This window comes from Ascaphus truei, chromosome 6 (genome assembly GCF_040206685.1).
Source record: "Ascaphus truei isolate aAscTru1 chromosome 6, aAscTru1.hap1, whole genome shotgun sequence".
Taxonomy (NCBI): Eukaryota; Metazoa; Chordata; class Amphibia; order Anura; family Ascaphidae; genus Ascaphus; species Ascaphus truei.
Genome location: NC_134488.1, coordinates 23,084,167 through 23,112,164, shown reverse-complemented (window position 1 = coordinate 23,112,164; position 27,998 = coordinate 23,084,167). Strand labels below are relative to the sequence as shown.

Sequence of the window (27,998 nt, the reverse complement as noted above, 5' to 3'; positions counted from 1 at the left end):
TGTGTAGGAGGCACGGGGAGAGGTGGGGGGGGGGGGGGGCCACCGGCCGCCCCAGGGGACAGTCAGTCCTGCTGCTGCCACCACTGCTCTGCTCCCCCCGCCGGCATGTTAAGGACGCGGCGAGGTTTAAGTGCGCACCAAGGTAATGGTGCTCGGCATCGACCATGAGGGAGGCGGTAGGAGGGTGCAGTGACGGCTAACAGGAGGGTAAGTGTGCTGTTTAATGCGGGCCTGAGGGCGGTAAGGAGGCGGTAGAGGGTGGTGCGGTTGAAGTCTGTGAGGTGCTGGGAGCAGCAGCAGCTCAACCCCCCTCCCGCCCATGCAGAGGGATGGTAGCGGGGAGGTGATGAAGGGGGGGGGGGGTGGAGCTGCCGGGCGGTGAGCTTTGGGTGATGTCGGGGGGGGGGGGATCCAGCGGGCCAGGCCGCGGGGTGAGGAGGAGAAGAGTGGCCGGGTGGTTGTGCGTGTGTCCCACCCCCCCCCCCTAGCTAAGCAAGCCAGCCAGCCAAGAGAGGCGACGGTCGTGCGTGATAGCAGTCAGAGATGCGACTGCTTCGAGTGGTGGTGTGAGGGACAGATGATGCGGGGGGCCGGTGGCGGTGTATGTGAGGCGTCGGTTAGAGGGGGGTGGTAATGCGGGTGTGAGGGACTGATCTGGCGGGGGTGCGGATGGAGGTTGCGACCCGGGTGTAGGGTGTGGCTGGCGGGTTTCAGCAGCAGATGTCGGGTGTGAGGTGTGGCTGGGGGGTTGCAGGGGCGTTCGGTGAGGAGGAGAATCTGCGGCTGCACTGCACTCAGAGGGGCACGCGGTGTAGCCGTGGAGGGTGGGACACACGGGGGGGGCGAGGTACACAAGCCAATGAGAGCCGTGCGGGGTGGGACACGGGGGGGGGTGAGCCAATGAGAGCCGTGGGAGGGCGGCCGGTCCACGGACTGACGGGCCAATCAGATTGCCCCTAGACACGGACATACAATGGTTTCAAAAATATATAGATAGATATTGGTATAAAAAATGTAAAGGCTTAACACACAACAAAATTAATAAAATGAGTATTAAACAAGCTACCTCCCAGTCAGAGAATAAACTGGTGGGGTTGGTAGACGGAAGGACTAAAGGAAACTGGCACCTAAAGAAAATATATTCAAATCATAATGTAAATGGTGCCTCAGTGTGGTAAGTATATGTGGAAAGGTGTAGTATCTGTCTGTAATATGTCAGACAGTCACACATCTTTCAAACTACTCCTGATAAAGTTGTCACTCATAAAAGAGTACAGAGATAGGCTGTAGTTGAAAGCAGCGAATGGTGTATATACAAAATACACCTTGCTGATAAATAGTAAATTGTACACCAAACTGATGTACTGCATATAGCCTAATAAGGTAAATACTTGAGGTGAATAATTGCCAAATACAAGGTGTAAATACTCTAAATGTATGAAGTAACAAAACAAAAAATGAAATAGTCCTTCAAGGCAACGCAAGATGAAAGTAAATAGTTACCAAAAAGTAGGTTACAGTGTATTTTGTAACCTCCATTTACATTATGATTTGAATATATTTTCTTTAGGTGCCAGTTTCCTTTAGTCCTTCTGTCTACCACCCCCACCAGTTTATTCTCTGACTGGGAGGTAGCTTGTTTAATACTCATTTTATTAATTTTGTTGTGTGTTAAGCCTTTTCATTTTTTACACCAATATATATCAATAAAGGTTAAATTTTATCTAAGTACATTGTATACAGCACTTTATGAGTGCTTGTTCTATAGGGGTTCTTTTACTTGTCTAGGCAAGTGTAGTTGTTTGTTTCAAAGTTATGAATTGGTTAGAAATTTAGATGCAATATTTGGTGATTAGAAAAGGACTTTTTCTGTGAATGGTGCATGAAATATAACTTTACGTAGCATGCTGGAATGGCCCATATTGACGTGACGCCTCATTTGATTGTATTAGTATTTTAGGATGGGTGTGCACATAGTGTAAAATGGAGTGGGTATTGATTTCTGTATATCTTTAAAAGCGATAAAAGAACAAGTGATTTTTTTTTTATATAAGTTATTGACTTTGTAGTTTACCAGTCAGATGGTTTTCAATCCGTGCTCTTGCTTCTTAAATTAATATTTAAAGTAGATCTTCTCCTTCCTCTTGCAGCTCCTGATACGTGGAGGTACTCCCCTCCTCCTCCAGCGTCCACCGCAGGAAAACTCCATCAGCAGACCAACCACAAAGAAAAGAAGCACAGGAGCGCACCAAGGTAAAGAGGTATGTATTGATGCAATACAATAACGATAAACAGCACTCACACTAATGAAATAAAGTATACAATGCGGAGTGCCAAGGACTAGAGAGGACCCAATCCCTCTCAAAACAATACAAAATACTGAATAGTCCAGCACTCCCTATATAAAGAAATCAGATCACTGGTATAGAACCAAAAAGGTAAGTTTTAATATATGCACAAATGAATCAAAAAAAAGCATACAATACCACACATGGAAAACTACAATAACATAAAGGTGGTACCATATATGGGGTGTGTGGGGGAAAAAAGTGGAACAAAACAATGGGGGAGGGGGCGCAACAACAAAAAGGTGGGTATACAGGGGAGTAACATTTCTGGGATTACCCCTTTGTCATGCCCGTTCCCCTCAGTCCCAAAAGGGTACTTCCCTGATCCCAGAACCCACAAAACCACAAATAGGCCATAAAATGAGAAAGAATAAACCCTCCACTAATTCTGTTAGCAACAATTGGTAAGTCTAAATGAATAAGTAATGACAAATATATCCTCCACTAATCTAAGTGTTCAATACTAGACGGAGATAAACGTAGTGAGATAAATGCAAAATCTAAACATAAAGATCATACGCAGGATGCAGCACTAGGCGTTCAAAAGTCATAAGAGGTAGGTAGAATAAATCAAACCACAAGGTTCTCTGCACAATTATCAGAACGCGCCTGCTCCTCACGCAGGTGCCCTTCTGAGTGAGGAGCAGGTGCCCTTCTGAGTGAGGAGCAGGCGCGTTCTGATTATTGTGCAGAGAACCTTGTGGTTTGAATAGCCGGTAACACCACGTAGCTCCCCTACGTCCAAGTTAACATGTCACTGCTGTACCCGTATGGAGTAAGCCCCTGTGTCTCCGTCACTTGCTATTGTCCCAAACGGAGGGGAAAATAGATAGCTAAGTGCACTACCTTTGTAGTTTACTTTGTGTGGAGATGGTGAGTGCCCAGATTATGGTTTACCTTTTTGTTTATTTGAAAGATGTGGAGTGTCTATACTGATAACTCACTTGCCACGGTTTGTCGGTTCTATGTTTTTCTTATGAAGTACCACGCTATGCGCCTCACTGCTATGTCCTTCCAGCAGCTGTTTCTTGTTCATAGAGAACCTATTTAAAATTGGAATATAACCCTATGTATATGTATGTGATACCATGTTAGCCGAGCTTTAATAATCAAGAATGAATAGACGATACCGTTCTGTGGTTAACGAAATGCTTTTATTTGTGCGAGCTTTCGAGATACACTGATCTCTTCTTCCGGCGATGTTACATTGAATAAAGCAGGCAAGGGTTTTACTTAAAAAGAGTGTATCTTGGAATGTTATCTGTGACCAGAGCCTATCCCTCCCCCTGTGTAGTATGTGATTTATGACTTGCGGTGTTAAATAGTCCCTGAATGTTAGTGATGTAAGAGCGAGAGTGTGTGTGTGTGTGTGTGTGTGTGTGTGTGTGTGTGTGTGTGTGTGTGTGTGTGTGTGTGTGTGTGTGTGTGTGTGTGTGTGTGTGTGTAAATATAAATAAAGAGCGCACAGTGTACAGGCAGTCCTCGGAATCCGTTCTGGAAGTAGCATTGGATAATGAAACCATTGTAAAGGGATTCCAGTGTTAATCAGTGGCAGTGAGCGTTGGATAACGCATTCAGGTGTTGGATAACGAATTCCGGCATCGAAAAACAGCCCTCAGGGTTGCTTTGTATATGCCATTCGTTGTAAAGTGAAACGTTGGATAGCGAGGACTATCTGTATTGTATTGTATGTCTTTATTTATATATCGCCATTAATGTACATAGCGCTTCACAGTAGTAATACACGTGGTAATCAAATAAATAACAGATAATATAAATAACAGATCATGGGAATAAGTGCTTTAGACATAAAAGTAACATTAAGGAAGAGGAGTCCCTGCCCCGAGGAGCTTACAGTCTAATCTCTATCGATATATACATACAGGGTAAAAAATGATTTGGTTGGGAATGCTTGTTTTGCACTATGTAGATGTATTTTGATATGCTGCTATTTTTAAATGTGTGTAATGTAATTATTAATTAGATAGATGTAATTTTTGGTGTTGTATGCTGTACTTTACGTCAGGGTGAGTCTTGCTTTTTTATAGTGGTTTTTTGTTGGTACTACTATTTTGTCAGATGTTAACTTTGTTGGATAATGGGTTTGTTTAACGATTAAAAGAGTTAATTGTGTAATTGATTTGGATGGTATTTTAATTGTTTTGGGATTTGATTAATTAATGGTAATTTATTTAAGTTGCCTTGCTTGGTTTAAATAGTATACTTGTTTGGATTTCATTGTATTTTCTTTTGAATATTTTATTGTTAACATTGATTGGCAGAGTGTACATGGTGCACAGATTTTATGCATCATGTATACAATGTAAATTCAATGTTTTGGTTGGCATTTGATGCTTTTAATTGGCAGATGATAATGATTTTATTAGGAAATAGGATTTTGTTTGACTGTGGCTGATATGGAGAAGTGGTATTTTGATTGGTGCATGTTTTTGTTAACCCTTAAACATTTCTTTGTATATTGGTTCATCATGTGTATATATATAAACAGGTAAACAAGTACGAGGCAAGATTAGCCAGTGGCAATCTTGAATGAATATATATATTCATGTACATTGTAACATCGCCGGAAGAAGAGATCAGTGTATCTCGAAAGCTCGCACAAATAAAAGCATTTCGTAAGCCACAGAACGGTATCATCTATTTATTTTTTGATTATTGAAGCTCGGCTAACACGGTACTGATACCTCTACATATATATATATATATAAGTTGCATGATAAAGCCACTGTACAAATGAATGGGTGAAGGGTGGGTATCGGGCCAGGGTGGCTTAATCCCTTAATTACCTTTGCGGTTATTATCCGATAAGGTGATTAAGGGGTTAATTGATATCAGAATGTAATTGCAATGTATTGGCTATGTATTTTGTTGGCAACGGAGGACACGGATTTTGCTGGTGAGGGGGCTTCTTATTGATGAGGTCAGTAGAACTTTATTTATTTTATTATGCTAGTTAATGTATTTAATAATGGGCAAATAATCTATTATCCCTATCTGGATAATAGTTATTTTGCACATTATTGTAGTGTATGTGTTGGGGGGGGATTGATGTATTTAATGTATAGGGCATGTTTATTTTTTTTACATACAGGGTTGTTTTCTCAGGTTTGCAGGGGACCTATGGAGACCACCTGCGGTCTCCTCAGGATTCTCACGGGTAAACGGCTGCCGGGTCCATGGGGGACACCTGTGGGGAAGAACCGGTGACCCCACATCTGTGGGGGCACCCCAGACCTGTAGGGCCACCAGAGGGCCCCCAGGCCCCTGTGGAAACCACCCGTGGCCCCTCAGACACCTCTGGGTCTGACCCGGGGCCCTCCAGACAGCCGTGGGCCTACCCGTGGGGACCACATTGTGGCCCACGGTGCCTGGCGGGGACCACCTGTAGGCCTCCAGACCCCGTTTGAAACATGGTGCTGGGCTACTGTAGGTCTGTGAGGTGAATCCCGTGGGCCTGGGGTATTAACCCTGTATGTAAAATAATAAATCATGTATTTATGGGGGGGCACACGGGGTGGGTTATGTATTTAATAAATATAATGATGTTTATTGTGGGGCTGTGTATTATTTTTATTGTGGGTACTGGGGGTGGGGGAAGGGGGTGTTGGGCCCAAGGGTATGTGGGTAGGCCTCCCAGCTGGGTATTGGGTGGGTGAGGGTGGTTAGGCCTCATGGGGTGGGGGGGGGGTAGTGGGAGATGGTATTTAGGCCTCCCGAGTGGTGGGTGAGGGTGGGTTAACCCCTTAATGAATCTAGCAGTTAATAACCGCTATGGTGATTAAGGGGTTAAGGGACATTACATTGGCTGGTTTGTTTCTTGTTTATGTTTTGCAGCATCGGAGGGGGCATGGACGGTGATGAAGATGAGGGTGGCCTTCATCGTGCCAGCCGGACATGGGTGAGTGCAATATGTATTTATTGTATTTATTGTTCTTTATGTATTTTAAATGGGCAAATTCACTATTATCCATATGTGGATAATATTAATTTTGCGCATTACTATATTGTATGTGTTAAGGGTGGTGTATTTATGTGTTGTAATTTTTTTTGGGGTGCACTGAATTGGTACTGAAGGCCTGCGGGGAACACCCGAGGGCCACCGCCGGCCTATAGTATCATTGCTGTGCATCCCAAAAATGTTCTATATGTAATGGGGATAGAGGGGTTGTTGGGGGCACAGGGGGTGTAAGTTGTTTATGGCAATGTTTATTGGGGGCAATTGTCCCCAATAAACATGCTATAATGCCTTAACCCCTTCATTGCCTTTGCGGCTATCCGCTATGATAATGAAGCAGCATTAATGTATTTTCATAATATTGTGCGGGAGCAGGGGGTCCCCTGAGCTGAACCGCATTGATTTGTGGCTCAGGGATCCCCTGCTTCCCGACTTACAGGCCCCGGTTTGGGGCATCGGTGCCAGTGTCGCCGCCATCTTTATAGCGAGCACGTCGCGTATGGGACGCTATAAAGATGGCGGCGACACTGGCACCCAATGACACATACCGGGGCCTGTAACTCGGGTCCCTGATCCACAAAGCAATGCGGTTCAGCTCAGGGGACCCCCTGCTCACTGTACACTATTATTAAAAATACATTCATGCTGCTTCGTTACCATAGCAGATAGCCGCAAAGGTAAGGAATGATTGTTTATTGATATGGGTGTTTTATTCATAGTGTAGATGTGCAGGGGGTCTCCGGAGCTGAACCACTTTGGTTGTAGGTCCGGGGACCCCAAGCTCCCCGAGATACAGGCCCCTTTATGTGGTGCCGGTATCCCTCTGCTTTGTTTACATTCCGCGGTCACGTGATCGGGACCTTTAAATGCAGAGGGATACCGGCACCTCATAAAGGGGCCTGTATCTCGGGAAGCAGGGGGTCCCCGGACCTGAAACCAATGCGGTTCAGCTCCGGAGACCCCCTGCACATGTACACTATGAATAAAATTGTATTTAAAAGATTTTTTAATGTGCCGATGTTTGCGCCGAGAGAGCGGCGGATCTCTCTCTGCTGCAGACACATCTCGGCAGGGGACGGCTTCTCAGCAGCTTCTCACCCGGCAGACTGTCTCGCCACCGGTTATTCGCCATGTTTGGCATTTGGCAATGTTGCTCTCGCTGTGATTCGCCAGGGATTCAGCCCTTCCTGCATTCAGCGAGGGCAACACACCAAAAACATGGCGAATTCAAACCCCTGGCGAATGCAATTTTCCACCGCTTACTGCATGACCCCCTAACTGTACATTCAGCTTCAAACCCTTTTGACACCCTAACGACAGCTGGCCAACTTTACTGGTTCCCCGCTAAAAACATGTCCTGGCATATGCAATAATGTACACAGTCTCTGCACACAATAATAAAGCGTTTGCTTATCTGTTAGTCCTTTGGAGCAGACGTCCCCGCTTCAGCACAGTCTCTCCTACTTTCCTTCCTAGGAGAACTCTATTCCGGCACTTAGAGGACCGTGATGGTATCACAAGATATATACAGGTATATATATTATATATACAGGGCGCGACAAACTAGGGCAAAACCCACTCGCCCTCCCCCCCCACAAAAGTAACTCGCCTCCCCAAAAAAGAAAGTAACTGCCTCACCCACCCTCACAACTTTTACCTGCGGCTGGGTCCGGCAACGTGGTACGGCCATCTTTTCCCCTGCAAATTGTAATGTTTCATCTGCAGGTCCTGAAAAAATGGCCGTGCGGCCATGGGAACATGACGTCACATAGCGGCACGTTGCCATGGCAATGCGGCATCATTTGACGCTGCATGGCCATTTTTTAATGACCTGCAGGAGAAACGTTACAATTTGCAGGGGAGGGAGAGTAAGGGAGAGAGAGTAAGGGAGAGAGAGTAAGGGAGAGAGAGTAAGGGAGAGACAGCAAGGTAGAGTAAGGGGGAGAGGGTAAGGGAGAGAGAGTAAAGGAGAGAGAGAGAGAGCTGGCAGCTTGAATAGACTAGGAATATAAAAATTGTGATGGAAATGTACACTAGAAATTAAACATTTGTGCCCATTTGCGGCATATATTGGACATGTATGCTGTGTAATAACAAAGAATCGATATCTATGGCGCCAACATAAATTAACAAGAAAAATGGATATATATATAACCAGGACTGGTCGATGTGCAGATCCCAGGATATCTCCAAATGGTGAAATAGGTGCTTAAAGAAAACAAATGAAATACATAGCATAATACTGTATGGTGAACATGACACACAAACCATATAACAGACAGCTGAGATGTCAGACAGGTGAACAAATTACATAAACATTTAATTACAGGACAAAGAAAGTTCAGTCCGCGCTCTTGATTCCTAGTGTTGCAGAAATTGATTCTTCTCCCTCCTCTTGCTGCTCCTATGACTTGAAGTGTCTCCCCTCACTCCAAGAAACGGACTCCGGTGGAAGACCCCAGCCGGCGAACCAAACGACCAAGAAAAGAAGCGCAGGAGCGCACCAAGGTAAGGATGATTGTAAAATGTATTAAACAACAAAGCAATAAAATAACTTACATGTAAGTAAGGGTAAGTGCATGTCCGAATCTACGAAATGTTCAACAGATCGGCATCATCATCAGTCAAACAGGGGGGCAGTTGCAGTTCCGTTCATGTGGAGGTCCCGCGCGCTGGGACTCACTCTGTAGCGCTTGCTGCAGGAATCGCCTCCGCGTGTGTGCAGGTAGTGGCGTGGTATCCAGCGCTTGTGCGCATGTGTGGAAGGAAAGCCCCCTGTAGGCGTCTGTGGATGCCGGTTACGGTGGAAAATCGTGACCGGAATAGGTACACAACAGTGTAAGCTAGCCCCCAAGGATGGAATAGGGAAGCTAGTTACACAGTTCACTCGCGAGTGGGGGATAGGTAAAAACGGCAGTACAAACAGTAAGACCACCCTACGCGTTTCAGAAGCGCTGCTTCCTTCTTTGTTGAAAAATATGGCCCCATGCCCAATTAGATTTGCACTCAATATTCACCCAAAACTTTTGCGTCCCATCTGACATTTGTTCAGTATTCACTTTCCAGAGAAAATAGATAATGCAGGGCAGAGGACACAGAAGAATCCATCAGTACTATTTGTAAAATGGTGATGGAGGGTGGGACGGTACTCATGTGGGGGCAAACTGCTCTCTAGTAGCAGCTACTGCTGGTTGTGTGTCATCACTGTCTGTCATACATATTGGCCCATATTTACTATGCAGTCTATTGCCATAAGATACCTTCTGGTGCTTGAAGACCCCTTACAAACCCATTGAAGTCAACAAGTTATAAGGTGTCTTTAGGAGCCAGAAGTTGTGTCAGCAGCAGATCTTTAATCAGTGGATATTCCCATTACCCTATCCCTCCCATTGCTTTCTGATAGAAATAAGGAAGAAATGGAGGTTTCCTTGGAAAAATCAGCTTGGTCACCTCTGTTATCTTTTCGTTATCTTAATCAACATCCTCTTCCTCCGTCTCTCTCAGATTAAAGTAAAGGTAGTGCTGCTTTGGGTGGCATTGTGGATAACAGGAGCAATAGCCTGTCCATAAAGAGCTGTAAGTTGCTACTTAGCACTTCTCATATTGGCTAAGAGATGTTAGCTACCCACAGTACATTATTTGGGTGTGCAATGAGTTCAAATAACCCATTTATAAATGTACCCTACAGTAGTGACATGACTAAATTGCAATGTGACTGATGCTATTGTTGACTGTAGTTACAGTACACAGAAGACAATGTAGAGTCTAAACTGACCATAATATCTGAGGACTCTCCCAGTACACCACCTGCCCCAGTAGTACCTGTACAAACCGTATCAGGCAGGACATTATAGCATATACCAATGGATACTGAACTCGCTTTAGCTCTGATCCAATAAGATCATAAAGAGGTCTACCTCTAGGTTGAGGGAACTGTGATGATGATCATTGGATATTGCGGTATCGTGTGCTACTCCATAAGATGGTCTTCCAAAGCCGGAATGTCTCTTGTGGAATAACACAGTAAATATGGACCATAATTTAGAGTATATAGTTTTGTTTTATAGTAAATTAAAAATATGCACAATACCACCACCACCATCATGAAGAACACTACTCTCCTCACTGCAACTACAGCTAACATCTTGAATAATCTGTACCACCCCCTCTGTTTAGTATTCAATATCCTCCCGCCTTTCTCCACTTGTATAGAAATAGTGTCGGTCTCTGGCGCCATTGATTTTGCTGCAGACTCTGTTCCATGGATGTATCAGTTTATGTATATAGAGACCACAATGTACGCAGCGCCTTACAAAACTAAAATACAAGGTCAATAAATGATCAACAAGGGAGAAAAGTGCAACAGGTAAATGGCAACATAAGGAGGGGAGGGTGAAGGGGAGGAAGGAAGAGGGGGGGGGGGTGTTATGAGAGGATGGGGGGGTGAAAGGATGAGAGTGGGGGGTGAGAGGGAGGATGAGGGGGGTGAGAGGGAGGATGAGGGGGGTGGAGGTGAGGAAGGAGGAGGAGGGGGGTAAGGATGGAGGAGGAGGTGGTGGTATGAGAAGAGGATGAGGGAGGGTGAGAGGATGAGGGGGGTGAGAGGATGAGGGGGGTGAGAGGGAGGATGAGGGGGTGGAGGTGAGGAAGGAGGAGGAGGGGGGTAAGGATGGAGGAGGAGGTGGTGGTATGAGAAGAGGATGAGGGAGGGTGAGAGGATGAGGGGGGTGAGAGGATGAGGGGGGTGAGAGGATGAGGGGGGGTGAGAGGATGAGGGGGGGTAAGAGGATGAGGGGGGGTGAGAGGATGAGGGGGGGTGAGAGGATGAGGGGGGTGAGAGGATGAGGGGGGGTGAGAGGATGAGGGGGGGTGAGAGGATGAGGGGGGGGTGAGAGGATGAGGGGGGGTGAGAGGATGAGGGGGGTGAGAGGATGAGGATGGTGAGAGGATGAGGCGGGGTGAGAGGATGAGGGGGGGTGAGAGGATGAGGGGGGTGAGAGGATGAGGGGGGTAGAGGTGAGGAAGGAGGATTAGGGGAGTGATAGTGAGGAAGGAGGAGGGGGTGGTGGTGTGAGGAGGATGCGAGAGGATGAGGGGGGTTGAAACAATCTTGAAAGTAGTGGGAGAGAAGCATTAAGATCAGTATAGCTCGCCCTGTATGACTGCAGGTACGTTATTTATAGATTATGTGACCGTTATGTAATTTATTTTCAAAATGTCACTCCACGTGCGCACCAATTTGCACCACTTCATATTCTTTTTCGTAAAAAATGCAGGGAGGGAGCTCAATCCCCAAACCCCTCCCCAGAATTTTTTACGAAATAGAATATAAAATAATGCAAATTGGTGCATCCGTGGAGTGAAATTACGTAACGGCCCGAGAATGTATAAATAACATACCTCCCCACCGACTGTTTGAGCGCGCCGCATTTTTCACCCATGTGTCTTGTATTTTTTGAGATGCCACCTGGCAACCCTAAATGTACCTGAGGTACCTCCTGCTGTGCCTCTAATACTGACTGCACGCCTAGAAGATATATAACAGCCATGGCATGTTCAGACATGCATGTTTAGTGATGGCTATGATCAAACATGTTTTCTCTTGCCACTATCCCTCTGAGAAGGTGCTCATTATTATACCACTCTGCTCTGCATCAATCAAACCATTGTAGCAATATTGCAGGCCATCGTGTATTTCATATCCTGTCTCTTCTGTCTAATTATATTTATCAAGCTTGGTATTTCCATGTCAGTGTTTCAATTAGAAAAGGTACAGCAAATAGAAATACCACTTGTGAGCACATTCACATCTCAGGCAGCTCTGCAACCCTGCTTTTCATCATTATCTCTCAGCATACAGTGCTTCCACTGCAGCCAAGGATTCTGGGTAATGACACGCAAATGAACACACAGTCACCTTTCGCTTCTCATCCATTTTAACATGGATCTCTATAACTGTATTATGTTCACTAACACATGCTGGATATGAAAGCCCATACCTCATACATTTTGGGTTCCCTTTTGGTTCAAGTACGTTTTTTTTTTTTGTTTTTTTTAACGAAAAACATATTTTGCTGCTGATTTAATAAATAAGGATTTCCCTTTTTTTTATAGCTCTTTATTGCTATATTCAAACGCAGCATTAGAGCTGTGATCCCTTGCAGCTTCTAGGACCAACGTGAATTAAAAGCATGTATATGTCTAATAGGTTAAATATAAGTGATTTATCCTTGTTTGCAGTCTCCATGGGCGACTTGGAAAAAGTTACTACTATTTGAGGAAGACACGGAGTGTGTGGGTCGAAATGTTGGCTAAATTATGTGAGTAATCAACTGTTGTTCTGATCGCCTTATTTTTGGAGTGCTGCTGCATTCTGTATTTTCATTTGAGAATGATAGACAATGGGGATCCGGCATTTCCCTGGCAATCCTGGCGCCCACATTTATATCACGAATATATTTTCTATTTCTACTCCTTTTGTTACTGTACTACTTCCTGTACCACTTCCTGTACTACTTCCTGTACCACTTCCTGTACTACTTCCTGTACCACTTCCTGTACTACTTCCTGTACCACTTCCTGTACTACTTCCTGTACCACTTCCTGTACTACTTCCTGTACCACTTCCTGTACTACTTCCTGTACCACTTCCTGTACTACTTCCTGTACCACTTCCTGTACTACTTCCTGTACCACTTCCTGTACTACTTCCTGTACCACTTCCTGTACCACTTCCTGTACTACTTCCTGTACCACTTCCTGTACTACTTCCTGTACCACTTCCTGTACTACTTCCTGTACCACTTCCTGTACTACTTCCTGTACCACTTCCTGTACTACTTCCTGTACCACTTCCTGTACTACTTCCTGTACCACTTCCTGTACTACTTCCTGTACCACTTCCTGTACTACTTCCTGTACTACTTCCTGTACTACTTCCTGTACCACTTCCTGTACTACTTCCTGTACCACTTCCTGTACTACTTCCTGTACTACTTCCTGTACCACTTCCTGCACAGTATCCCTACTCCTGGCAGAAGGAGCGGCTCAGTGAGTAAAGACACTGACGCTGTAAACCAGCGGTGCGCAGACTGGGGGGCGATTAACTGCGGAGGGGCGCGGGGTTTACAGAGGCCCCGCGCGCTTCCTGAAGGCGCTTAAATTAAGTGCCGGGGAAGCGGCGAAGGCCTCTGCAAACCTTACCGTGGTTCAGCCGGCATCTGGAGACGCGGCGCCATGGCAACGGGGTAATGTGACGTCACGTTGCTATTGCAACGGGATGTCATGACGTCCAGATGCCAGGAATCACGGTAAGGAGGAGGGGGGGGGGGCGCGGAGAGCAGGACAGCCGGCAGGGGGGTGCAGAGGGAAAAGATTGCGCTCCCCTGCTGTATACAATGACACAGAGATTGAGTCAGGGGAACCTTGGGCGAGTCACTTTATCTCCCTGTGCTTCAGGCACCAAAATTATAGATTGTAAGCACATCTGGGCAGAGACTGTGTCTGTAACATTCCTATGTGCTGTGTACCGCGCGCTATACTGTAACTGTGACGCGCTTTGAGTCCCAAAGGCGCTGCATGAAATAAAGTTGTTATTATTATTAGTACGTGGTAGGAGCTATTTGTAAAGTATACAAAACACTCGACCACTACTGTCTGTAAAAAAAACCTGTTGATTCATCATTTTCTCTCATAACCCAAAGCCTGTTCTCCGTGACGTGTCTGCGAGAGAGTGCGGAAATTCCTGCGCTAACGGACAGAAGTAACCAAGGCTGATCCTCAAGTGGTTAAAGCTGTGAAGAAATTGCCTGGTTGCGAAGAATGTCAGCCATTAGCTGAGCTCCTAGAGTCTGCAATATTGTGCCAGTGGAATAAATTCTTTCCCCCTGCTGATTCCCGAGTTCAGTTAAATGTCAACTCAGCATCGACAAACTGCAAATTACCAGAGGGCATGTAGTTCTTTCAATCCCACTGAACCCTATCAACAGGGATTTAATACCATATCACTCACACTGGCTTGAGTCTAGGTATATCCCCCCCAGGGAATACCCCCTCCTACCTCTGACGAATGAGGAGGTACACAAACAAGTTTATTGGACATGCTGGGGGAGGGTTGAACAAAAAAAAAAACACAGGCGTCAAAAATTACAAATGCTTTTGCTTTCTCCAAGGAAACCTGTGCTTAATTACCGGCTGGCAGAAACGGTGCGGAGGAAAATATATCACAAAAACAAATGTATACTAATGGCAATACATAGGAGGGAAATGGGGAACGAGGGTTATCCCAGTTCAGCAATGACAATATTTACAGTCTGTAATGTAGAAAATCGAGACGCGAATATATGTCGTCAATTTCCAATGAGTAAAACGTTGATTTAAAAAAAATGATCATGGTTAATTGAAAGCTTAAATAAAAGGGGCAGGAAGCTGCAAATAAACAGTGTTGTTGATGGTGTTTATTGTTTAGTTAAATTGCAATACTGCAACATGTAATAATTCATTTGCAATACAAAACTATCCAATTGCACTGCAAGCCATCGAATTCTCTAGGCAGGGAAGCAGATACCATTGTATTCATTCATAGTACTCAGAAACTGTCAGGCACAATGGGAGCGGCGGTTCCATTCTGCAGGCAGGAGTTCTATACCATCGCGTTGTAAAATAATAGTCTCTCTCTTTACAAATATAATATAGGAGTTATTTCATTTCTCTTTCTGAACTGAATTGCTACGTGTAGTGGAGTGGCTCAATGAGTGAAGACACTGACTCTAATAACAATGACAGAGTTTGGATCAAGGGGAGCCTGGTTCAAATCCTAGTATTCAGCTCCTTGTGACCTTGGGCAAGTCACTTTATCTCCCTGTGCCTCCGGCACCAAAGAAAAAACAGAGTGTAAGTTCTTTGGGACTCATGCCTGCCAAATTTCTATGTACTCTGTCAGCGCTATACAAGAAGAAAATATTATTATATTATGTAAATGTATATTGGGAGATTTAAAGATGGCCATTACTTTGCGATTGATCCTCGCTGGGGTAGCCAGGCCCAGTATGATTTCATTATTAATGTTGTGGATTTTTGATTGAAATCGCAATACGTGCAGATGGTTGATGTACTGTACATTTGCTGGTTTTGTGCTTTTATTTTTAAACTTGCCAAAATGTTATCAGGTTAAAGTGGCTTTCACGTAAATCAAATTAAAATACCATTTAATTAACAAGTTCACTAGTTATATATTTATATTTATAATTTGATAAGCTTATGGAATGTGTGATCAATAAATTGAGTAATTTACCCCAATGTCTTCTCTTGCTATATATAATCTTACATTAACCAGTATGGAATCTTAAATGGCTGTTCCATCTGGTTGGAATGACCAAGGAGGCGCGAGCTTCCCCCCCCCTCTCATAAAAACCCTCTACATAAAGACATACAAATAACAAGAGGACACATATATGGAGGTAAAAGGCCGCGGCTTATTTATTAACACAAATGGGGATAGCGTACCACCTGTCCGCGCCAGAATGCTCAGGGCTGGGCAACGCAAAGGGGGCACCCGGAAGTACGTCCCGGTGACCTGCCCCCTTGCTTCAAACCCCCCGATAACCAGCCCCGAGCCACTTCTGGGGAACAAGCACCTACCCCCCCCCCCCCAACTGCCGCCACCAACGGGCCTGTTTAACCCCCTTAAATCAGACCCGTACCGCCATACCCCTTATGACCTCTTCCAAACCTTCCTGTAAATCATTATTAAACATATCCACACCCATATCCGACAACTGTACCCCATCTTCCCTAAACCATCCACTCAATTTAAAACTAAACTGCGGGTGACGAATGACCCAACCCCCACATTGAACCAAGAAATTCCCCACCTTCCTGTTTAACCTCTTCCTCGTCTTGTTAACTCTCCCCGGGATACGCGCACCTTTCCAAACCAACCTGCATATTAACTCGAACCAAAATAATTGCACCCTTGGCCAAAACGCTAACATGCGCGCCAAATCTTGCTTAATCTGCTGGAATAAATCAATCGACCGCAATTTTGCCACATCATTACCCCCAACATGAATAATGATGATGTCCGGTGCCCTCCTACCCCTGGCCCTAGAAATTAGCAGCGGAAAAAGACGTCCCCACCGCATCCTTCTCATCCCCCACCACGTTACCTCCACCTGCTCCATACTCAAACTTAAATTCTTTCCATAGGGGCGCGAATCCGCCCTCTTCCCCGCCCAGTGTACCATTGAATCTCCCACGATCCAAATTACCACGAAATCTGAGGAGGCAAAAACATGGTGGGAAAAAAGAAAAACAACAGCAAAGTGTTTAATCTAGCGCAACATTCTCCCCTACCAAATCCGGCCTGATGTATGTCCGGTAACTGTCTGACTTCCAGCGCCCAATCCTCCGTATCTTTGCAACCGCGAGCCCAACGCGTGCTGCTTCCGTCGCTGCCCCAATGCGAAAAGAATGCGTTCCATACTGCCCCCCTTCTAACCCTTGCTGCTTGAGACACATCCGAAAGACCCGCAAATATTGAAACCTTGACAATGCCCCCCCGTTCTTGTGCACTAACAGTGGACCCCCTTGTTCTGGCCTAATGGCCAACTAATCTTCCAACGCTTTTACTGGGCACACCACACTTCCACTTTCTATGGGACTCAAGCCTGACAAATTTCTAAGTACTCTGTCAGCGCTATACAAGAAGAAAATATTATTATATTATGTAAACGTGTATTGGGAGATTTAAAGATGGCCATTACTTTGCGATTGATCCTCGCTGGGGTAGCCAGGCCCAGTATGATTTCATTATTAATGTTGTGGAATTTTGATTGAAATCGCAATACGTGCAGATGGTTGATGTACTGTACATTTGCTGGTTTTGTGCTTTTATTTTTAAACTTGCCAAAATGTTATCAGGTTAAAGTGGCTTTCACGTAAATCAAATTAAAATACCATTTCATTAACAAGTTCACTAGTTATATATTTATATTTATAATTTGATAAGCTTATGGAATGTGTGATCAATAAATTGAGTCATTTACCCCAATGTCTTCTCTTGCTATATATAATCTTACATTAACCAGTATGGAATCTTAAATGGCTGTTCCATCTGGTTGGAATTATGATTCCATCCTTTACGGGACGTCTTAGAAGCAGTGACTTTATATCAGAGGTGGGCCACTACCGTCCTCAAGGGCCACCAACAGGTCAGGTTTTCAGGATATCCATGCTTCAGCACAGGTGGCTCAATCAGTCCCTGCTTCAGCACAGGTGGCTCAGTCTTCGCCTGAGCCACTGATTCAGCCACCTGTGCTAAAGTAGGGATGTCCTGAAAACCTGACCTGTTTGTGGCCCTTGAGGACTAGAGTTGCCCCACCCCTGCTTTATATCAAGGGTGTTTTAAGTATCATTCGTTTTATCCACCTCTCTGGTAATGCAAATATTAGCACCCAACAAAACAGCCTTAATACGATGATATAAAGGGGAAATAACATGTTGGCGCGTTACCTTCCTTTAAATTCGGGTCAACCCACTCGCGGGCACTAAATTAGCTACAAGGAAAGTCATTGCCGTTAAGTTGCTTTCAGAGATTTTCGATAATTTTAAGTGGCAATAGCCCCCGGTGAATAGACTTTAATTTTTATTTTCTCAAATTAAAGGGAATGTAATTGGTTTAAAACAAGCAGCAGGGAATCCACCAAGAAGCCCTCCCAGTGAAAACGACAAAATAAGTGTATTCTGAGTGCCCCAGCACAGATATTTCACTTTCACGAGCAGGGGAGGGGGGTGGGAGGAAACAGCCCAGAGCATCTCTTTTCTTCTGCGAAATACCTCAGGCTGGTATTAAAAATGTGCTCTTATAACTTTTATTAGCCATGCGAGTCGTGCACAGCAGGGCAAGTCCCTTCTTCCTGAGGAGTGATGGTGCTTACTGAGTCAGTACTGCCCCGTGTGAAGTCCCAGACAAAAGCTCGCTGCACTAACTAGGCAAGTTGGCCTGGAGGCACCTGCACACTAGGTGACTGTAATTAAAATTGCCCTTTCATGAAGCCACTTGCCACTGCGAGGAAAGAAGAAGAAAATGAAATCGTGACTTTCTTTGGTGCCTGGTGGTACGAGTGATTTATTAGCTAGAAATGGTCATGCGATCCTAATGCGCGTGTTGCCAAAATGTCGTTCATTTGTGATGCTTTCTGCAAACGTTTCCAAGACATGTTTACCTATCGATGTGTGATGAGAGTAAGGGCTGTTATATACAGGATGCGGCCGTGCGTTCCTATGCGAACGAGCGTGCACGTGCCGCATGCTTTTCTTGTATATAGTGCCGGGAGCTGCAGGTAATGTATATATGCGTGTATGTGTGTGTGTGTATGTTGTTTGAGTGTAAGTGTAAGGGGAGTGTAAGATTTTTTTAAATGAAAAAAAAGTTTCATAATTTTTTTTTGTGTGTGCATTTATTTACCCCCCCCCACACACACACACACATCCATACAAACACGCATACATACATACATACATACACGCATACATACATACATACATACACACCAATACATACATTTGAGCGCAGGCAGCGGCGCGAAAATATTAAATTCTTCATCTTCGCCGCTGTCTGTCGGCTCCCCTCTCCCTGCCGCGCGCGCAGCACATCTATAGAAAGGCTGACTGACGTCAGCCAACTAAAAATCTGCGCGCGCGCACGGCACTATAGAACGTGCTAAGATGTAATGCTAGGTATTTTCTAAGACTCCCCCCTCCCCCCGCAACATATTGTTTCCCGCATGTTACCACTGTCATTATTTTGTAATTTTTTTTTTTACATAGGATTGAAGCAGGGGGTCTCCTGAACTGAACCTATTAAATCAGCTCCGGGGTCAGGTCCGGGGTGGAACCCCTGCTTCGAGAGAGACAGATCTCCGAAGGGGGTGCTGGTATCTCCCTGCTTTTTAAAGCTCCCGCGTCTTGTGGGCCAATAAGTAGCCGCCTCGGATGACATACTGGCTTCCTATTGGCACGCAGAACGCGGGAGCTTTGAAAAGCAGCCATTACATGAACCCTGCTAGCTGAGCGGCTGCCGGCACACAACTACGGAGATCAGTATCTCCGGAAGCAGGGGGTCCCAGAGCTGACATTAATGGGCTTCAGCTCCGGAGACCCCCTGTTCAACCCTATGTTAAACAAAATCGCCTGCTTACAACTCGATGCATAGTTGTATAACGTTTTGTGCCTACATGCATAATTGTTTCCCTGTACTATTCATATTTCTGGTTGTGTAAATCTACATACCTGCATAACAATCTGTGTCAAATGTACTAGCAAGTTTCCTACAGTTGACACAACCACAAGCAGAAAATAATGCCGTGCATCAAAGCACACCTTTCTGTGCATCCCAGGTAGGCTCAGCCGGGACAGGGCTAAACAATATACAGGCATACCCGGCATTAACGTACGCAATGGGACCGGGGCATGTATGTAAAGCGAAAATGTACTTAAAGTGAAGCACTGCCTTTTTCCCACTTATCGATGCATGTACTGTACTGCAATCGCCATATACGTACATAACTGATGTAAATAAGGCATGTGTAACAGGCTCTATAGTCTCCCCGCTTGCACACAGCTTCAGTACAGGTAGGGGGCCGGTATTGCTGTTCAGGACGTGCTGACAGGCGCATGCGCGAGCTGCCGTTTGCCTATTGAGCGAGATGTACTTACTCGCGAGTGTACTTAAAGTGAGTGTACTTAAACCGGGGTATGCCTGTATTGGAGCTATAAGGGGTTGCTGTAAAAATGTAATCTCTTTTACTTATTTAAAAGCAGACCTAGATTTGGTCATTTAAAAAGCTTTGAATACTATTCCTGATCTGTCCCCTTTGCAAGTAGGAGCTTTCCCATGTAAAATGGGACAATGAAGAAGCAGCTTCTACTTAGGTCACTAGAACTGTGCAAGTCACATCTTTCACTGTGCCCCCAGCACAACATAAATTATCCGTTCTCTGGGGGAGGATTTTATATGCTACCTATAGCGCTGCTCATCCTATGAGTGCCTTGTTGGATTACAAAATACATTCTAGGTAGTTATATTTGATTTTTATCACTACAATCATATACTTCAAAACTGCCTCTTAACCCTGGCCTCCATGGAGACATCAGAGTTATTACTACACCAGATCATTCCTAATTTCTATATGTGTCCCCAATGAGGGCAGCATCCTTAACTCTAAGGCTGGGTTCATAGTGCAGAATACGGCACGAGCTATGTAATAAACACTAGGACGCCAATGCATATGCGCATAGTGTGAGCACCAGTGCGTGCACAAGCACTAGAGGGAGACCGGCACTTCGCAATACAAACAAGTTTGTATTTCTAGCGCGCCACAGGGTCACGGAGGAGCGCGGAAGCTAGCGCGTTCTACTATGGACGCAGCCCACAGCAATAAACAGATCAGATCCGTAAGCAAACATTGACAATGGCAGACAAAGGGGTCTATTTATCAAAGTCCAGCTTCAGAACCAAGGCAAAAACACTGCACCAGATGTACCAAGGAGAAACCTTCCTGTTACAACCAATAGGTGGTTTTTTTTTCTTTGAGAAGTTGGGTGCAGTCATTCGCCTTGATATTGGGGCCAGAAAGACTTAAATAAGTGAGTTCCAAGGTGTGTATCGGGTGAGCGCTTTCATATTTTTTGCAACTCCATTATTCCTTTGTGAAGGGCGCTGCGTTCGTCAGAAGAAGGCGCTACGATAATAATTAGACAGCATTAAAAACAATCGTTGGATCCGTGGTAACCTGAGGGAACGGCCAAAAAATCCCCCGTGGGAAACAAAAAAATTCCAGTATGCTATCTACTTCAATTACTGTGGGACTCAGGAGGTGGTATGTGGGCTAATTAGATGCTTCTCATGTTGGCCGAAGTGCAGGCGAGTCCATGTCTGTCTGCAGCACAGCAGCCCTTCCATAAAACAGAAGGAGTTACACCAACGCTGTCACTCGTAACTTTATTGAAAAGATACAGCATTCACCACAGGGCCTGTCAGAATCTGTGATCAACTGGATATAAGTGCCTCAGCCCTGCCCCTAACATGGATCATGCGCGAACAGCAGTGGCTGATAATCCATCAAGTAGATGTCTCACTGCCTCCTGGTGAGCTGTACCGTGAAACCTAATAGCAATAATAATAACAATATCTTTATTTCATATAGCGCCTCTTTTCTCCCAATTGAATTTAAAGCGCGTCACAATGACAGTACAGCGCGCGGTACGCAGCACATAGGAATGTTACAGATCCCGTCCCTGCCCCATGGAGCTTACAATCTATGATTTTGGTGCCTGAGGCACAGGGAGATAAAGTGACTCGCCCCAGGTCACAAGGAGCTGACACCGGGAATTGCACCAGGTTCCCCAGAAACAAACTCAGTGGCATTGTAGTGCCAGGGTCTTTCCTCACTGAGCTGCTCCTTTTTACACAGTATGTTTAAAAACAACAATGTACCAATATTTTCAGTTACGTTTTCTCCTGGTATTCTTCTCTTTTTCTGGCTACAGCTCCACAGTACAACTACTTCTTTTTATTTTGACACACAGTTCCACTTTTTTTTAATTATTATTTAAACCCCTTTGTCCGAGTAGTGTTACACTGCTGCAAGATTATACTGGCTAACGTTCCATAGCCACACATTTTTGGGGAGGTTATGCTAAATAGGAAGGTGCCGTTTTATATGGCGTTTCATTCCATAAGTATAGTGTTGGTCCAACAGTAGCAGAGCTAACCCTTTCCGTGCAGAACACCAGGAATCAACAGCCCTGAACATATTAATTGTAAAAAACAACCGAATCCCTCCATGTACTATTGCTCTTTCTATGCCCCCGCTGTTCCGACCCCACTTTTGCTCCCTACTTTTTCTCCCTCATTATGCCCTCTCTCTCCATCTCCTTAACTTCATCTTCTCCCTGTATGCCCTAATCTCTCTTCCTCCTTTCCATTTTTCTTGGCCTCCTTATCCCCCCACACTGGCCATTGTCCATGGTCACGGGTCTCCCCTTTGCCTCATTTCTAGTCCATGTGGCTTCCTCCTGTACTTAGCTCTGATGAGGTACTCCCCCACCACCTGTGTAGCGCATATCGGCTCACTTGCTGCTACTGCATTATGTGATCCCTACCAAATTCCCGAAGCAGCGCAGAATAAAATCTATATAAGCTACATCTACTGCTCCACCCTAATCTATTACCTTTGCCCCCCTTCTTTACTGACCACTCGGTTTTGAGACTGCCCACGGGAGACTTGGCCAATCTATCCAAGATGTGTTGCTATGTGGGCTGCACCCTTCAGCTTTTCATACTGATGCAAAGTAATAAAAAATAATACCTTCTGTAGGTGTCCATAAGACTGACTTTAGTGCATCAAGTGACAGTGCTAGACAAGTGTTTTTTAACAGGGGTTTGTAGGAGCCCTTGGGTTCCCCTGAGCATCCCTAAAGGGGTCCCTTTAATTTTCAGGTCATTTGAAAATTGTACCAAATACAGAAGAATTTACAATGCATCTGATCTCAGACGCGCTATTAGAGAGGGTTGGGGTCCCTTACAATGCATCTGATCTCAGACGCGCTATTAGAGAGGGTTGGGGTTCCTTGCAATGCATCTGATCTCAGACGCGCTATTAGAGAGGGTTGGGGTTCCTTACAATGCATCTGATCTCAGGCGCGCTATTAGAGAGGGTTGGGGTTCCTTACAATGCATCTGATCTCAGACGCGCTATTAGAGAGGGTTGGAGTTCCTTATACTGCATCTGATCTCAGACGCGCTATTAGAGAGGGTTGGGGTCCCTTACAATGCATCTGATCTCAGACGCGCTATTAGAGAGGGTTGGGGTCCCTTACAATGCATATGATCTCAGACGCGCTATTAGAGAGGGTTGGGGTTCCTTACAATCCATCTGATCGCAGACGCACTATTAGAGAGGGTTGGGGTTCCTTACAATGCATCTGATCTCAGACGCGCTATTAGAGAGGGTTGGGGTTCTTTACAATGCATCTGATCTCAGACGCGCTATTAGAGAGGGTTGGGGTTCCTTACAATGCATCTGATCTGAGACACGCTATTACAGAGGTTTGGGGTTCCTTACAATGCATCTGATCTCAGACGCGCTATTAGAGAGGGTTGGGGTTCCTTACAATGCATCTGATCTCAGACGCGCTATTAGAGAGGGTTGGGGTTCTTTACAATGCATCTGATCTCAGACGCGCTATTAGAGAGGGTTGGGGTTCCTTACAATGCATCTGATCTGAGACACGCTATTACAGAGGTTTGGGGTTCCTTACAATGCATCTGATCTCAGACGCGCTATTAGAGAGGGTTGGGGTCCCTTACAATGCATCTGATCTCAGACGCGCTATTAGAGAGGGTTGGGGTCCCTTACAATGCATATGATCTCAGACGCGCTATTAGAGAGGGTTGGGGTTCCTTACAATCCATCTGATCGCAGACGCACTATTAGAGAGGATTGGGGTTCCTTAGGCTGCGCTTATATTGCCGGCGACAGTGATGCGACGGCAATGGTGACGTCACGTTGCGGTCGCTGGAAAAATCAAAGTGATTTGACTTCCAGCGATCGCGACCAATCCGTCACTCCGTCGCTTCTACTATAAGTGCCCACGACGGCAGCAATAAATTTGGTTTGCCATTGTGTCGCCGTCACTATAAGCGCGGCCTTACAATTCATCTGATCTCAGACGCGCTATTAGAGAGGGTTGGGGTTCCTTACAATGCATCTGATCTCAGACGCGCTATGAGAGAGGGTTGGGGTTCCTTACAATGCATCTGATCTCAGACCCGCTATTAGAGAGGGTTGGGGTTCCTTACAATTCATCTGATCTCAGACGCGCTATTAGAGAGGGTTGGGGTTCCTTACAATGCATCTGATCTCAGACGCGCTATTAGAGAGGGTTGGGGTTCCTTACAATGCATCTGATCTCAGACGCGCTATTAGAGAGGGTTGGGGTTCTGCAGAATTTCACAATATAATTATAGGGTTCCTGAACCAAAAAAAAGGTTAAAACCCACTGTTAGGAAATACAGACACAGTTTATCTGTGAAGACTTTTTCTTAGGACGGAAACTGAACACCACTTCAGCAACTTAGTAGCCTTCGTGTAATGTATAAAACATAAATAAGACGGCCAGCATTACTTTTATGTCTACAAATGTTTCCTCACGACTAACCTGAGGGCGACTGAACAACACAGATAGTTTGGGTGTGGGGAAGCCTTTCTTGCACTGTTCTCATACCAGCAATAACCATAAAAATACACACGTTCTGGTTTCGAGCACTGGGGGAAGATGGTGATTAAATGCAAAACAAGTGGTTTAAGTACCAATAAAAAAGTAGTTGCACTGTGCCCAATAAAATAGATCGCAAACAAAGGGGCAAAGCTCTTTCTACCTAATTTCAAAAAGGTTGATACTCATTATATTTGTTCATGCAGTTTATGTAGTGTTGTACATAGAATTTTCCAGCTACAGGTCACTATACAGCAGAACGTACAATCTGATTTGTGGTGCCCAAGGCACAGGGAGGTAAACGGACTTGCCCAAGGACAGGTCAGAATGAGATGCCCGCAACTGCCCGCAACCCTCCCCGCACTACCGGCGTTCGCCTGGTGCATGCGCACTCCTCCACCGGCAGCCGCATGCCCCCGCAGCGCTCCTGCCTGCAGCAGTGGTGAGGGGGACTAAGGGGAGCCCAGAGGGAGACCCTTCCACAGAAGATTAAAAGGAGGATGAGCAGACACTATTCTGGGAGAAATTTCAATGTTTAAAGTTGGCGCATTTTGGATATATTGCTAGGGAGACCAGTTAGTAGTAGGTTACTATAATCAAAGGCATTCATTAGAGTTTTAGCAGTAGCGTGACAGAGGAAAGGGCAGGCCGTAGCTACCTAATGGAGGAAGAAGCGATAAGTGCCAAAGCATGAATGTGAATGCAGAAGGTTCAACATAGCGGTTCCATTAACGGTGATGCACAAGAGGGATATTGGACTAGGTTTAGGATAGTAGGAGCTCAGTTTTACCCATATTTGGTGTGAGGAGGCTGACCCCAACCTCAAATATATATAGCCAAAGCCGAGAGGCAATCAGAGACTTGGTAATGGACTACAGGTGTAACGGGTGTATAGCTTGGTCTGAGTATCATCTGCATAGTAGTGTTATCTGAAAACAAAAAGACTTGACAAGGTTACCAAGTAATAGTGTGTAGAGAGAGAATAGGAGAGGACCCTAAGGCCACGTCCATGGTAATCGCGACCGTGCGTGCGGCGCGATCAAATTGACGTCTTTAGAGTGCGCGACCGTGCGACCAGAAGCGCCGGCGCTCCCGATGCCCTAGGACGTCCGGGGCACATAAGCGGTTCGCCCAATGAGGGCGAACCAGCTCAGTGACGTCACAGACACGCCCATGACACGCCCCCCCTCGTCGCGTCCATCTACATCGCGCACATCACTACAGCAAGTGTGAAGTGCCTCGCCCGCACCCAACATGGACACAGTCTGAGGTACAGACAGATCAACAAGGGATAAAGACGTTATCAAAAGAGACAAGTAATTAATTAAAAACGCTAACCAATCCTAAAATGTACTAACAACAAGCCATCCAAATTCCAAACTATTTAATCCAAACAATAAACAGAAATAGAAAAAATAACAATCAATTGAAAACAAGCATTTGCCAAAAAATGCATTGCCTGTCACTGTATTTATCTGTACCCTGGGCACAGATTAATACATTATCAGTCAATGGGCAAGCAAAAACATAAAAATTAATAAATACAATAAAAAAAAACCTGAAAAAAGACAATTACATACATTCAATATTTATCTTACCTTTAGAAGTCTTCACCCTCCGAATCCCGGCGTATCTGCAAGCTCCCGACCTCCGACGTCATCCACTGCAATCCGCCTTTATCCTCCTTGAAGATCAGCATCAGGTAAAAAAAAAATCTTCTTTCTTTAATCTTCTTTCACCTTCTTCTATCTTCTTCTGTAATTCTTTTCTTCTTTTGTTCGATCTTCTATCTTCTTCTTTCAATCCAACCCCATGGTAAATCCAAACGAATGTTGCCTCGTCGAGATCTTCTGCTAAATTGAGACGTACAGGCCTTATATATGGCCTGTGACATCACATTTTAGGGTCAGATGGTACAGCTCCAATCCGATTGGATGCTGTATCATGTGACATGCTTTTTTTTTTTAAAGGATATGACGTCATCTCCAAGGGAGGTACGTTACATCCTTAAAACCACATGGCAACCAGAGCCCCGGAAACGGGTAATCAATTATTGTAGGAACAAGAAGTGAATCTAGAGGAGGACAGAGATTCCTCCCCCCTCCCCCCATCCCCACCCTTCTATTTTGTCTCTTTATTTGCACTTTGTTACATACATATGTTATGGTATAATAATGTTACCTCAAATTAAAACAAATGTATATTGTGTTGTACGATGGTAAACTTTAATACAATTTGAGTTAAAATAATAAAATTAAATAAAATAAAACACATGGCTGATATCACATGGTACTACAGAGGAGGTTGAGGAAAAATACTTCTCAATTCCATATTCATTTTTTTTGTCCTTTTTCTTTTTAGAAACAGATGGAGAAATAGTCTTATCCGGCCTGAGTGGTGCCATCAGCCTCTCTTTTGAAAGAGCCAGTGTTGTCTGCTATGGATGCTTCATAAGTCTTGTCTCTTTAAAGCAGGGGGGCTAAGATAGTGTAACTTACAAGAGATCAAAGTATGCCTGCTGTACATAGTTGGACAGAAGTTGTCTGTCTCAAAACTTTGGAGAACAAAAGCAGTACAGTTCATAAAACGTCTTACCCAAGGCTTGGCCAAGGCAATAAATGAAAGAGATCATTCACTGAAAGGCAAAGTCTGTCTGGTCCTATCTTTTACTAGGATCTTACAATAACTTTAAATATTCCTATAACAATTGAAGCTTGGAGTTGTCCTGTGTCAATTTAGAAATATGTTCCTTTGGCCAAGAGTGCATATTCTGTATTTCTGTGCATTGTGTTATGTACCCTAATAAACATTACTTTGACCCAATCGTTGGTAAGTCTCCAAAAACTATTTTTTTCAAATAAGGACAGTAAGGCGACATGTCCCAAAACTTTAATCTTGGACAGTGGAAGTTAGAGTAAATTTCTTGACAAAGTAACTCAGTCATTTCACTCTCTCCCAGAACAGTGTCTGCTCATCTCTTTATCAAATCCCACTTCTCGCGTCTCATCACGTTCCGGATCACCTACAAAGTTCTTCTTCTTACGACTCGTCCGCTCCTTCCTACATATCAACTTTGATCTCCCACTACGCCCCTGCTCCTCTCCTGCTCTCTACCCATAACGGCCTTATTTCCACACATTCCACCTCTACTGCTCGTTCTAACCTTAAACCCTTTCCCCCCCTCTCTTCCCCTTATTGGTGGCATTCCCTCACACTCAGTATACCCCAAACACCTCTTCCCACCTTTAATAAGTTAAACCTTAAACCCCACCTTCTGAATGAAGCATTTCAATAGCCTGGATACACTATTACAACTTACTATATAATATATTGTCTCTTTTGCGTACGTTGGTGGCACCATATAAATAAAAATATACATATATACAATATATAAC

The 27,998-nt window shown here is 44.8% G+C and overlaps 1 long non-coding RNA gene across 2 annotated transcripts; it reads left to right on the top strand.

The window, feature by feature from the left end:
• Positions 1 to 61: 61 nt before the first annotated feature.
• On the top strand, positions 62 to 27,374 carry LOC142496747 (uncharacterized). Of its 2 annotated transcripts, none has more exons than XR_012802097.1 (7): positions 62 to 207; positions 2,151 to 2,261; positions 6,204 to 6,267; positions 7,801 to 7,855; positions 8,654 to 8,832; positions 12,565 to 12,644; positions 26,965 to 27,374. It is a non-coding gene; the product is annotated as an uncharacterized LOC142496747 (long non-coding RNA). The 2 variants fall into 2 exon arrangements; XR_012802096.1 differs by lacking the exon at positions 26,965 to 27,374 and adding an exon at positions 14,028 to 14,737.
• The last annotated feature ends 624 nt before the right edge of the window (positions 27,375 to 27,998 follow it).